This window comes from Scyliorhinus torazame, chromosome 2, assembly GCF_047496885.1.
Source record: "Scyliorhinus torazame isolate Kashiwa2021f chromosome 2, sScyTor2.1, whole genome shotgun sequence".
Taxonomy (NCBI): domain Eukaryota; kingdom Metazoa; phylum Chordata; class Chondrichthyes; order Carcharhiniformes; family Scyliorhinidae; genus Scyliorhinus; species Scyliorhinus torazame.
Window position 1 is genome coordinate 100,924,087 of NC_092708.1, and position 13,449 is coordinate 100,937,535.

Sequence of the window (13,449 nt, forward strand, 5' to 3'; positions counted from 1 at the left end):
CCCAACTCTCACTCTTACCTCCAGCTCCCCTTCGGTCAATGCAGCAGCATCCCAGTCCACCCCCCCCCCTCCCCCCCGGCTAGAAAACTGTCTAGCCCCCTTGCTCCCCCCATTGCACTCCCGTAAGTCAGCTGACTCTTGTTGACGCCAGCCGCTCCCGCCTCTGCCACCGATCCCCCGTTTAGATTCCCCGTCAAAGTCCCCCCTCCCCCTTCAGGTCGATACGGACAACCCTCTGGCACCGCCCCTCCCCTCGGGCCACGCCCCCCCTTCTTTAGCGTGGGAAAAAAGCCTGCGATTTTCTACCTGGGCTGGCCCCGCCCCCTGTGGCACAGCTCCTTCCTCCTGCAGCCTCTCCCCAATTTCCAACGACCCAGGGCCTCCTGCCCCCCCTCCCCCCTTCGAACACGAGGAACAGCCCCTCCAAAACAATACCCATGCCCATTAAAACATACATATCACATCCAATCTCCCCTTCCCACTCCCCGGCTTTCCCAAAACCCACAGCAAACCATTAGTTTGAGTCCAATTTTTAGTTCTGAATAAAGGTCCACGCCTCCTCCGGCGTATCGAAATAATGGTGGCGGTCCTGAAAAGTGACCCACAATCGCGCTGGCTGCAACAGCAGAACTTCACCCCCCTTCGGTGGAGAACTGCCTTGGCCCGGTTGAATCCTGCCCTCTTCTTGGCCAGCTCTGCACTCCAGTCTTGGTAGATGCGGATCTCCATATTCTCCCACCTGCTACTCCGTTCTTTCTTCGCCCATCTCAGGACGCACTCTCTGTCCCTGAAGCGCTGAAACCTCACCACTACGGCCCTTGGCGGCTCATTTGCCTTAGGCCTCCTTGCCAGGACTCTGTGAGCCCCATCCAGCTCCAGGGGCCTCGGGAAGACTCCCACGCCCATTAGCGTATTCAGCATCGTGGCTACATATGCCCCGATGTCGGACCCCTCCACACCTTCAGGGAGACCCAGAATCCGGAGATTCTTCCTCCTCGACCTGTTCTCCAGGTCCTCAAACTTTCCCTGCCACTTTTTATGCAGCGCCTCGTGCACCTCCACTTTCACCGCTAGGCCCAGGATCTCGTCCTCGTTTTCAGAGGCTTTCTGCTGCACCTCTCTAATCGCCGTCCCTTGAGCCATCTGGGTCTCCACCAGCCTCTCAATCGACGCTTTCATTGGGGCCAGCGTCTCTGCTTTCAGCTCCGCAAAGCAGCTTTTCAGGAACTCCTGCTGCTCCCGCGACCATTGTGCCTACGCTGCCTGGTCTCTTCCTGCCAGCATCTTACTTTTTCGCGCCTGATCTCCTCTCTTCTCCAAGATCACTTTATGACCGCTCCACTCCTGGCCCACTCCATGCAATGCTGGGGGAACCTTACTGCTGCCTTCCCACACCGGGAATCGTCGTCGAAGTTCCGCTGGGGCTCCTCAAGAGGGCCCAAAAGTCAGTTCACGGCGGGAGCTGGTGAACGTGCGACCTACCCAGGCATAGCCGCAACCGGAAGTAAAACTCCACAGTTTTGACATAGTCCCAATAATGGAGAATCCAGCCCATTGAGTCAGCTTCCTATGGTGTCAAGTGTTGGATGTTGGTAAACTGTGACTTATGGTTATTGTTGGAAACCTTCTCCTCTGATGGAAGATAAAGATAACTGGATATTGATTGTTTGCTTTCTTCCCAAATACAACTATGGAAATCTCAGACCCCATCATGTTTGGAGAATTAAAGTCAAACAGTAAATCCTCCCTCTTCTAATCTCTTCACGATAATATGGCCTTAGACTGCCTGAAGCTGAAGTCTCTCTTTTTTGATCTCTCTATTATGGCTTCTGTTCCCAGTTGTACACCTTCTTCCAGTGCTGCCATACTTTAAGCAGCTGCAAGTTTCATGTCGTATTTGAAACACTTATTCCCTGTCTCTACCAAAATGCTGTCCACACACCCAGATCAATGTTTCGAACATTTGGAATACATCAATGCCTTCTCATGTACTCTCTAAAGTCCCCTGGCCCCAGTAGGAAGTTAAACAGCCCACAATGCCACCCCTTGTGGGGAGAGTCTAGAACCAGAGGGCATAATTTCAGAAGGAGTCACAGAGATAAGGGGAAATTTCTTCTCTCAAAGGGTGAATCTGTAGAATTGTTTACAGCAGATGGCGATAGAGGCTGGGTCATTAAGGATGTTCAAGGCTGAGATAGAGAGATTTCTAATCAGTAAGGGATTTGAGGCGGGCAAGTGAATTTGAGGATTATCACATCAGATCAGTCATGATCTCGCTGAATGGGGGAGCAGACCCGATGGGCCTATTGGCCTACATGCACTTCTATGTTTTATGGTCTTAGATGTTCTAATTAATTGATCCAGTCACTTCCGGTGGGTGACCCCTGAAACAATGTGGCCAATGAAAATACTGACCCCCAATTTCTAGACTAATATCTTTGTGAAAGTGTGGAAACTGATTGGAGTGCGATATTTCTAATCACTAACAGTAGATGGGGTGTAGTGTTGTCATGATCTGGGACATGGGAGAATTAGGTGTAGGAGAGTGAACTTTCAGTAAGGATTCTGTTCAAAATCCAAATATCGTTCTTACTTTCTCAAAAATAATCTGTAAATTATTAAATACAGAAGACTTCTGGTGGCGGCCATGGAGTGAGTGGTCACTTATTTAGTAGCTCCCGCTCGTGGTGGACCTTTGGGGCTTTTTTCCCCGCCTTATGGGGGATTTGATCAGTAAAATAGGAGGCTGGTGAGGTAGAGGAGAGGAATCCCTCACCAGTTTATGGATTTGTGGATCAGAAGTAGTCTGCAAAGAAGAGATCATTGGGCAAAGAAGCGAGTGGAGCCTGCAGCACAGGAAAACATGGCGGAGGTTCAGGGACTGGGATTGTCGGCCCAGTGGTCAAAGCAGCAGCTGGTGGAATTCCTTCAGAAGAGTTTTGCCAAGCAAAGACAAGACTACCTGGACCCGATTAAGAGGGGGATTGACCGGGTGGAGCAAAGATTGGAAGCCCAGGGCCAGGCGATCCAGAAGGTGGAAGAGGCGGTGGCTGAGCACGAGGACCAGCTAACCACGATGGTGGCGGAGATGGGGCTGACAAGTGACCACCAGAAAACGCTGCAAGTGAAGGTGGAGTATTTGGAGAATAGGTCGCGCAGGCAGAACCTGAGGATCGTTGACCTCCCGGAGGGCATCGAGGGATTGGACGCAGAGACATATGTGGCGTTTATGTTCGAGAAGCTTCTGGGGGAAAGGTGCGTCTACTCGACCCTTGGAGGTGGACAGGGCGCACAGGGCACTTATGAGGAAGCCGCGAATGTAGCTGCCGAGGGCAATGGTGGCACGGATGCACCAATTCCTGGACAAGGAACAGATCTTGAGGTGGGCCTGGCAGACGAGGAGCTGTAAATGGGAAGATAATGAGCTGCGCATTTACCAGGACTTGGCTGCGGAACTGGCCAAAAGGGCGAGCTCAATAAAGTTAAATCAGCCCTCTTCAAGAAGGGGGTGAAGTTCGGCATGTTGTACCCAGCTCGTTTGTGGGTCACGTACGAGGGTCAAGAACTTTATTTTGGATCGCCGGATAAGGCGATGAGCTTTGTTAAGGAAAGGGGACTGGCAGGTAATGGAGGACGTTGAACTTGGGGGCGAGTATCTCTGTGCCTATGCTGCTAAATTTATTTTCTCTTTGGGTTTTGTATGTTTGGTTTTTGTACCAATCTTTGGGCCATTGCTCAGTTTTGTATGTGGGTTAACTTTGTTCTTAATGGGAGATGGTGGGTGAAATTTTCTTCTTTGTATTTGTTGGGGATTGTTATGTTTTGCATATGTATGTTCGAGCGGGGGAGGGAGATCAGTGGGGGGTAGGATGCTTGGTGCCATAGGCGGGGGCTACTAGGCTAGCTGGACGGGCTAGCTCACGGAGGCGCAGTGGGGGACGAGCAGGTGATCAGTTTGTTATGGGGGGTTGGGATTGTTATTTTGTTAGTGGGCGGGGAGGGGGGGTGGGGGAACTGTTCTGCTGACAGAGGAGAGACTGGCGCTTGGAGACAAATTGGAGGTCGATGATGGTGAACACCCGAGGAGGTGCGGGACGCGAGCTGGAGGCTTGCCTAAGAAGGGTGATGGTTGATCGGCGTGGGGTGGGGGGGGGGATCACATGGAACATGAGAGGGATGAATGGGCCAGTCAAGAGAGCTCGCTGATTTGAAGATTTTGAAGTGGACGTGGCAATGCTACAGGAGACACACGGAGGGTAGTGGATCAGACTAGGTTGAGGAAGTGTTGGGTTGGGAAGGCATTTTGTTTGGGGCTAGACTCTAAAACTCAGGGGTCTGAGATCTTGATCATTAAGCAGGTGTCAGGGCAGCACGGTGGCACAGTGGTTAGCATTGCTGCCTCACGGCTCTGAGGTCCCAGGTTCAATCCCAGCTCTGGGTCACTGGCTGTGTGGAGTTTGCACATTCTCTCTGTGTTTGCGTGGGTTTCGCCTCCACAACCCAAAGATGTGCAGGCTAGGTGGATTGGCCACAATAAATTGCCCCTTAATTGGAAAAAATGAAATGGGTACACTAAATTTCATTTTTAAATAAGTAAATAAATAAACGGGTGTCATTTGAGGTAGGGAATATAGTGGCGGATTCAGGGGGCAAGTATGTTATGGTGAGTGGGAAGCTGGAGGGGATGCCGGTGGTATTAGGAATATTTACACACCAAACCGGGACGACGCGGAGTTTATTAGACGGGTGTTGGGGAAGATTCTGGACATGGACTCGCATAGGTTGATCATGGGGGGGGGACTTTAATACGGTCATTGGTCCGAGGTTGGATCGGTCGAGTTCAAGGCAGGGGGGGTGCCAGCCGCGGCAAAGGAGCTAAAGGGGTTTATGGAACAGATGGGGTGGGGTAGATCCATGGAGGTTCGGACGGCCAAGAGCGAAGGGGTTTTCTTTTTTCTCCCATGTTCACAAAGTGTATTCCCGGATTGATTTTTTCATTTTGAACAATTGAACAAGGCTTTGCTGGAGGGAGTGGTGGAGTATTCGGCGATTGTTGTGTCGGACCATGCCTCACACTGGGTAGATTTACGGGTGAGCAAGGAGGAGGGTCAGTGCCCGCAATGGAGATTGGATGTAGGACTATTAGCGGATGTGGGGGTGTGCGGGAATTATTTGGAGATAAATGACACGGGGGAAGTTTCGGCAGCAATGGTGTGGGAGTTGCTGAAGGCAGTGGTTAGGGGGGAGCTAATTTTGGTACGGGCTCATTGGGAGAAGGTGGAGCGGGCATGGATAGGCTGGTTAGGGAGATACTCCAGGTGGACAGAAGGTATTCTGAAGCCCCGGAGGCAGGGTTGTTGAAGGAGCGGCAGAAGCTGCAGATGGAGTTTGGTCTGATATCCACAGGGAAGGCGGTGGGGCAGTTGAGGAAGGTGAAAGGGGTGATATATGAGTATGGTAGGAAGGCCAGTAGGATGCTAGCACACCAGCTCAGGATAAGGGAGGCAGCCAGGGAGATAGGAAGAGTGAAGGACAGAGGGGGAAACACGGTCTTGGACCCAATGGGGGTGAACGGGGTATACAAGGAGTTTTACAGTTGGCTGTACAAGTCGGAGCCCCCAGCTGGGGTGGAGGGGATGAGTCAGTTTTTGGAAGAGTTGAAGTTTCCGAATTTGGAGGAAGGGTTGGGGGAGGGGTTAGGAGACCCGATCGGGATTGTGGAAGTAGTAGAGGGATTGGAGTTTCAGCGGGAGCGGAGTACAGAGGCTGCTGGTGGGTGAGTATTGAAGTTTAAAATAACTTACCTTGCAGGGGCAATCACGTGGAGTTTCAGCGGGAGCGGAGTACAGAGGCTGCTGGTGGGTGAGTATTGAAGTTTAAAATAACTTACCGAACAGGAGCATCTCTTGGAGTTTCAGCGGGAGCGGAGTGCGGGGGTGCTGGTGGGTGAGCATTTAAGTAAACACTTACCTGGTCCCGTTTCTGTTCCTCTTTGCTGCTGTTGTATTTTTAAAAAATATTTTTTTTTAATTTTTTTTATTAAATATTTTATTGAAAATTTTTGGTCAACCAACACAGTACATTGTGCATCCTTTACACAATATTATAACAACACAAATAACAATGACCTATTTTATAAACAAAAAATGAATAAATAATAAATAACAAAAATGAAAACTAGCCCTAATTGGCAACTGCCTTATCACAAGTAACACTCTCCAAAAATATAATTTAACAGTCCAATATATAATTATCTGTAGCAACGACCTATACATACTATACAGTATATATTAACAACCCTGAGAGTCCTTCTGGTTCCTCCTCCTCCCCCCCCCCCCCCCGATCCTGGGCTGCTGCTGCTGCCTTCTTTTTCCCATTCCGTCTATCTTTCTGCGAGGTATTCGACGAACGGTTGCCACCGCCTGGTGAACCCTTGAGCCGACCCCCTTAGGACGAACTTAATCCGCTCTAGCTTTATAAACCCCGCCATGTCATTTATCCAGGTCTCCACCCCCGGGGGCTTGGCTTCTTTCCACATTAGCAATATCCTGCGCCGGGCTACTAGGGACGCAAAGGCCAAAACATCGGCCTCTCTCGCCTCCTGCACTCCCGGCTCTTGTGCAACCCCAAATATAGCCAACCCCCAGCTTGGTTCGACCCGGACTCCTACTACTTTTGAAAGCACCTTTGTCACCCCCATCCAAAACCCCTGTAGTGCCGGGCATGACCAAAACATATGGGTATGATTCGCTGGGCTTCTCGAGCACCTCGCACACCTATCCTCCACCCCAAAAAATTTACTGAGCCGTGCTCCAGTCATATGTGCCCTGTGTAATACCTTAAACTGAATCAGGCTTAGCCTGGCACACGAGGACGACGAGTTTACCCTGCTTAGGGCATCTGCCCACAGCCCCTCCTCGATCTCCTCCCCCAGCTCTTCTTCCCATTTCCCTTTTAGTTCATCTACCATAGTCTCCCCTTCGTCCCTCATTTCCCTATATATATCTGACACCTTACCATCCCCCACCCATGTCTTTGAGATCACTCTGTCCTGCACCTCTTGTGTCGGGAGCTGCGGGAATTCCCTCACCTGTTGCCTCGCAAAAGCCCTCAGTTGCATATACCCGAATGCATTCCCTTGGGGCAACCCATATTTCTCGGTCAGCGCTCCCAGACTCGCAAACTTCCCATCCACAAACAGATCTTTCAGTTGCGTTATTCCTGCTCTTTGCCACATTCCATATCCCCCATCCATTCCCCCCGGGGCAAACCTATGGTTGTTTCTTATTGGGGACCCCCCCCAAGGCTCCAGTCTTTCCCCTATGCCGTCTCCACTGTCCCCAAATCTTCAGTGTAGCCACCACCACCGGGCTTGTGGTGTAGTTCCTCGGTGAGAACGGCAATAGGGCTGTCACCATAGCCTGTAGGCTAGTCCCCCTACAGGACGCCCTCTCTAATCTCTTCCACGCCGCTCCCTCCTCCTCTCCCATCCACTTACTCACCATTGAAATATTAGCGGCCCAATAATACTCACTTAGGCTCGGTAGTGCCAGCCCCCCCCATCCCTGCTACGCTGTAAGAATCCCTTCCTCACTCTCGGGGTCTTCCCGGCCCACACAAAACCCATGATGCTCTTTTCAATCCTTTTAAAAAAAGCCTTTGTGATCACCACCGGGAGGCACTGAAACACAAAGAGGAATCTCGGGAGGACCACCATCTTAACCGCCTGCACCCTCCCTGCCATTGACAGGGATACCATATCCCATCTCTTGAAATCCTCCTCCATCTGTTCCACCAACCGCGTTAAATTTAACCTATGCAATGTGCCCCAATTCTTAGCTATCTGGATCCCCAGGTAACGAAAGTCCCTTGTTACCTTCCTCAACGGTAGGTCCTCTATTTCTCTACTCTGCTCCCCTGGATGCACCACAAACAACTCACTTTTCCCCATGTTCAATTTATACCCTGAAAAATCCCCAAACTCCCCAAGTATCCGCATTATTTCTGGCATCCCCTCCGCCGGGTCCGCCACGTATAGTAGCAAATCGTCCGCATACAAAGATACCCGGTGCTCTTCTCCTCCCCTAAGTACTCCCCTCCACTTCTTGGAACCCCTCAACGCTATCGCCAGGGGCTCAATCGCCAGTGCAAACAATAATGGGGACAGAGGGCATCCCTGCCTTGTCCCTCTATGGAGCCGAAAATATGCAGATCCCCGTCCATTCGTGACCACGCTCGCCACTGGGGCCCTATACAACAGCTGCACCCATCTAACATACCCCTCTCCAAAACCAAATCTCCTCAACACCTCCCACAAATAATCCCACTCCACTCTATCAAATGCTTTCTCGGCATCCATCGCCACTACTATCTCCGTTTCTCCCTCTGGTGGGGCCATCATCATTACCCCTAACAACCTCCGTATATTCGTGTTCAGCTGTCTCCCCTTCACAAACCCAGTTTGGTCCTCGTGGACCACCCCCGGGACACATTCCTCTATTCTCATTGCCATTACCTTGGCCAGGACCTTGGCATCTACATTTAGGAGGGAAATAGGTCTATAGGACCCGCATTGTAGCGGGTCCTTTTCCTTCTTTAAGAGAAGCGATATCGTTGCTTCAGACATAGTCGGGGGCAGTTGTCCCCTTTCCTTTGCCTCATTAAAGGTCCTCGTCAGTACCGGGGCGAGCAAGTCCACATATTTTCTATAGAATTCGACTGGGAATCCATCCGGTCCCGGGGCCTTTCCCGCCTGCATGCTCCTAATTTCTTTCACCACTTCTTCTACCTCGATCTGTGCTCCCAGTCCCACCCTTTCCTGCTCTTCCACCTTGGGAAATTCCAGCCGATCCAAGAAGCCCATCATTCTCTCCCTCCCATCCGGGGGTTGAGCTTCATATAATTTTTTATAAAATGTTTTGAACACTCCATTCACTCTCTCCGCTCCCCGCTCCATCTCTCCTTCCTCATCCCTCACCCCCCCTATTTCCCTCGCTGCTCCCCTTTTCCTCAATTGGTGTGCCAGCATCCTGCTCGCCTTCTCCCCATATTCGTACTGTACACCCTGTGCCTTCCTCCATTGTGCCTCTGCAGTGCCTGTAGTCAGCAAGTCAAATTCTACATGTAGCCTTTGCCTTTCCCTGTACAGTCCCTCCTCCGGTGCTTCCGCATATTGTCTGTCCACCCTCAAAAGTTCTTGCAGCAACCGCTCCCGTTCCTTACTCTCCTGCTTCCCTTTATGTGCCCTTATTGATATCAGCTCCCCCCTAACCACCGCCTTCAACGCCTCCCAGACCACTCCCCCCTGGACCTCCCCATTATCATTGAGTTCCAAGTACTTTTCAATGCACCCCCTCACCCTTAGACACACACCCTCATCTGCCATTAGTCCGATGTCCATTCTCCAGGGTGGGCGCCCTCCTGTTTCCTCCCCTATCTCCAAGTCCACCCAGTGTGGAGCGTGATCCGAAATGGCTATAGCCGTATACTCCGTTCCCCTCACCTTCGGGATCAATGCCCTACCCAGCACAAAAAAGTCTATTCGCGAGTAGACTTTATGGACATAGGAGAAAAACGAGAACTCCTTACTCCTAGGTCTACTAAATCTCCACGGGTCTACACCTCCCATCTGCTCCATAAAATCTTTAAGTACCTTGGCTGCTGCCGGCCTCCTTCCAGTCCTGGACTTCGACCTATCCAGCCCTGGTTCCAACACCGTATTAAAATCTCCCCCCATTATCAGCTTTCCCATCTCTAGGTCCGGAATGCGTCCTAGCATCCGCCTCATAAAATTGGCATCATCCCAGTTCGGGGCATATACGTTTACCAAAACCACCGTCTCTCCCTGTAGTTTGCCACTCACCATCACGTATCTGCCCCCGTTATCCGCCACTATAGTCTTTGCCTCGAACATTACCCGATTCCCCACTAATATAGCCACCCCCCTGTTTTTCGCATCTAGCCCCGAATGGAACACCTGCCCCACCCATCCTTTGCGTAGCCTAACCTGGTCTATCAGTTTCAGGTGCGTTTCCTGTAACATAACCACATCTGCCTTAAGTTTCTTAAGGTGTGCGAGTACCCGTGCCCTCTTTATCGGCCCGTTCAGCCCTCTCACGTTCCACGTGATCAGCCGAGTTGGGGGGCTTCCTACCGCCCCCCCCCCCCCCCTTGTCGATTAGCCATCACCTTTTTCCAGCTCCTCACCCGGTTCCCACGCAGCTGTATCTCCCCCAGGCGATGCCCCCCCGCCCATCTTCTCCCATACCAGCTCCCCCCTCTCCCCAGCAGGAGCAACCCAGTAATTCCCCCCTCCCACCCCCCCCGCTAGATCCCCCGCTAGCGTAATTACTCCCCCCATGTTGCTCCCAGAAGTCAGCAAACTCTGGCTGACCTCGGCTTCCCCCCGTGACCTCGGCTCGCACCGTGCGACGCCCCCTCCTTCCTGCTTCTCTATTCCCGCCATGATTATCATAGCGCGGGAACCAAGCCCGCGCTTCTCCCTTGGCCCCGCCCCCAATGGCCAACGCCCCATCTCCTCCACCTCCCCTCCTCCCCCCATCACCACCTGTGGGAGAGAGAAAAGTTACCACATCGCAGGATTAGTACATAAAACCCCTCTTTGCCCCCCACATTCGCCCCACCACTTTGTTCGAACGTTCTTTTTAATAACCCGCTCATTCCAGTTTTTCTTCCACAATAAAAGTGCACGCTTCATCCGCCGTCTCAAAGTAGTGGTGCCTCCCTCGATATGTGACCCACAGACTTGCCGGTTGCAGCATTCCAAATTTTATCTTCTTTTTATGAAGCACCGCCTTGGCCCGATTAAAGCTCGCCCTCCTTCTCGCCACCTCCGCACTCCAGTCTTGATAAACGCGGATCACCGCGTTCTCCCATTTACTGCTCCGAGTTTTCTTCGCCCATCTAAGGACCATTTCTCTATCCTTAAAACGGAGGAATCTCACCACTATGGCTCTGGGAATTTCTCCTGCTCTCGGTCTTCGCGCCATCACTCGGTATGCTCCCTCCACCTCCAACGGACCCGCCGGGGCCTCCGCTCCCATTAACGAGTGCAGCATCGTGCTCACATATGCCCCGACGTCCGCTCCCTCCACACCTTCAGGAAGACCAAGAATCCTCAGGTTGTTCCTCCTTGCGTTGTTTTCCAGTGCCTCCAACCTTTCCACACATCGTTTCTGATGTGCCTCCTGCGTCTCCGTCTTCACCACCAGGCCCTGTATATCGTCCTCATTCTCGGCTGCCTTTGCCTTCACGACCCGAAGCTCCCGCTCCTGGGTCTTTTGTTCCTCCTTTAGCCCTTCGATCGCCTGTAGTATCGGGGCCAACAGCTCTTTCTTCATTTCCTTTTTGATCTCTTCCACACAGCATTTCAAGAACTCTTGTTGTTCAGGGCCCCATGTTAAACTGCCACCTTCCGACGCCATCTTGGTTTTTGCTTGCCTTCCTTGCCGCTGTTCTAAAGGATCCACTGCAATCTGGCCACTTTCTCCTCCTTTTTCCATCCGTATCCAGGGGGGATTCCCTTCTGGTTTACCGCACAGTATTTTTAGCCGTCAAAATTGCCGTTGGGGCTCCTATCAAGAGCCCAAAAGTCCGTTTCACAGGGAGCTGCCGAAACGTGCGACTCAGCTGGTCATCGCCGCACCCGGAAGTCAAAATATTTTATTTTTAAGGCGGGAACAGGGGGCGAAATTCTCCAACCCGCCCCGCCACATTTCTGCCCCGACCGGCCGGCGGGAGTCTCCGTAACACCGGCCGGTCAATGGGGTTTCCCATTGTGGGGCACCCCCACGCCGTCGGGAAACCCCCGAGCGCCGGCAGAACGGAGACTCCCGCCGGCGGAGAATGACGCCCAGGAAGTTCGACCCGCGGACTTCTGGGAAGTCCCTCACCAATAAATTCTGGTGGAGAAGAAACCCGAGACACTACACGTGTAGTGTCTCCCACCTGCCCTCCTCCTCTAACCTAATAATAAAACCCATTGGTGTGAGGTAAGTACCATATTGTATTATTATTATTATTTTTAAATTTAGTTGTTAGCCAGATCTTGGTTGAAAGTTAGAGGGATGGCAGGGAAGGGAGTGCAATGTTCCTCCTGCAGGATGTTTGAGGTGAGGGATGCCGTTAGTGTCCCTGCTGATTTTACCTGCAGGAAGTGCTGCCATCTCCAGCTCCTCCAAGACCGAGTTAGGGAACTGGAGCTGGAGTTGGAAGAACTTTGGATCATTCGGGAGGCAGAAGGGGTCATAGATAGCAGCTTCAGGGAATTAGTTACACCAAAGATTGGAGATAGATGGGTAACTGTAAGAGGGACTGGGAAGAAGCAGTCAGTGCAGGGATCCCCTGCGGTCGTTCCCCTGAGAAACAAGTATACCGCTTTGGATACTTGTGGGGGGGACGACTTACCAGGGGTAAGCCATAGGGTACGGGCCTCTGGTACGGAGTCTGTCCCTGTTGCTCAGAAGGGAAGGGGGGAGAGGAGCAGAGCATTAGTAATTGGGGACTCGATAGTCAGGGGCACAGATAGGAGATTTTGTGGGAGCGTGAGAGACTCACGTTTGGTATGTTGCCTCCCAGGTGCAAGGGTAAGTGATGTCTCGGATCGTGTTTTCCAGGTCCTTAAGGGGGAGGGGGAGCAGCCCCAAGTCGTGGTCCACATTGGCACTAACGACATAGGTAGGAAAGGGGACAAGGATGTCAGGCAGGCTTTCAGGGAGCTAGGATGGAAGCTCAGAACTAGAACAGAGTTGTTATCTCTGGGTTGTTGCCCGTGCCACATGATAATGAGATGAGGAATAGGGAGAGAGAGCAATTAAACACGTGGCTACAGTGATGGTGCAGGCGGGAGGGATTCAGATTTCTGGATAACTGGGGCTCTTTCTGGGGAAGGTGGGACCTCTTACAGACAGGATGGTCTACATCTGAACCTGAGGGGCACAAATATCCTGGGGGGGAGATTTGTTAGTGCTCTTTGTGGGGGTTTAAACTAGTGCAGCAGGGGCATGGGAACCTGGATTGTAGTTTTAGGGTATGGGAGAATGAGAGTATAGAGGTCAGGAGCACAGATTTGACGTCGCAGGAGGGGGCCAGTGTTCAGGTAGGTGGTTTGAAGTGTGTCTACTTCAATGCCAGGAGTATACGAAACAAGGTAGGGGAACTGGCAGCATGGGTTGGCACCTGGGACTTCGATGTTGTGGCCATTTCGGAGACATGGATAGAGCAGGGACAGGAATGGATGTTTCAGGTTCCGGGGTTTAGGTGTTTTAGTAAGCTCAGAGAAGGAGGCAAAAGAGGGGGAGGTGTGGCGCTGCTAGTCAAGAGCAGTATTACGGTGGCGGAGAGGATGCTAGATGGGGACTCATCTTCCGAGGTAGTATGGGCTGAGTTTAGAAACAGGAAAGGAGAGGTCACCCTGTTGGGAGTTTTCTA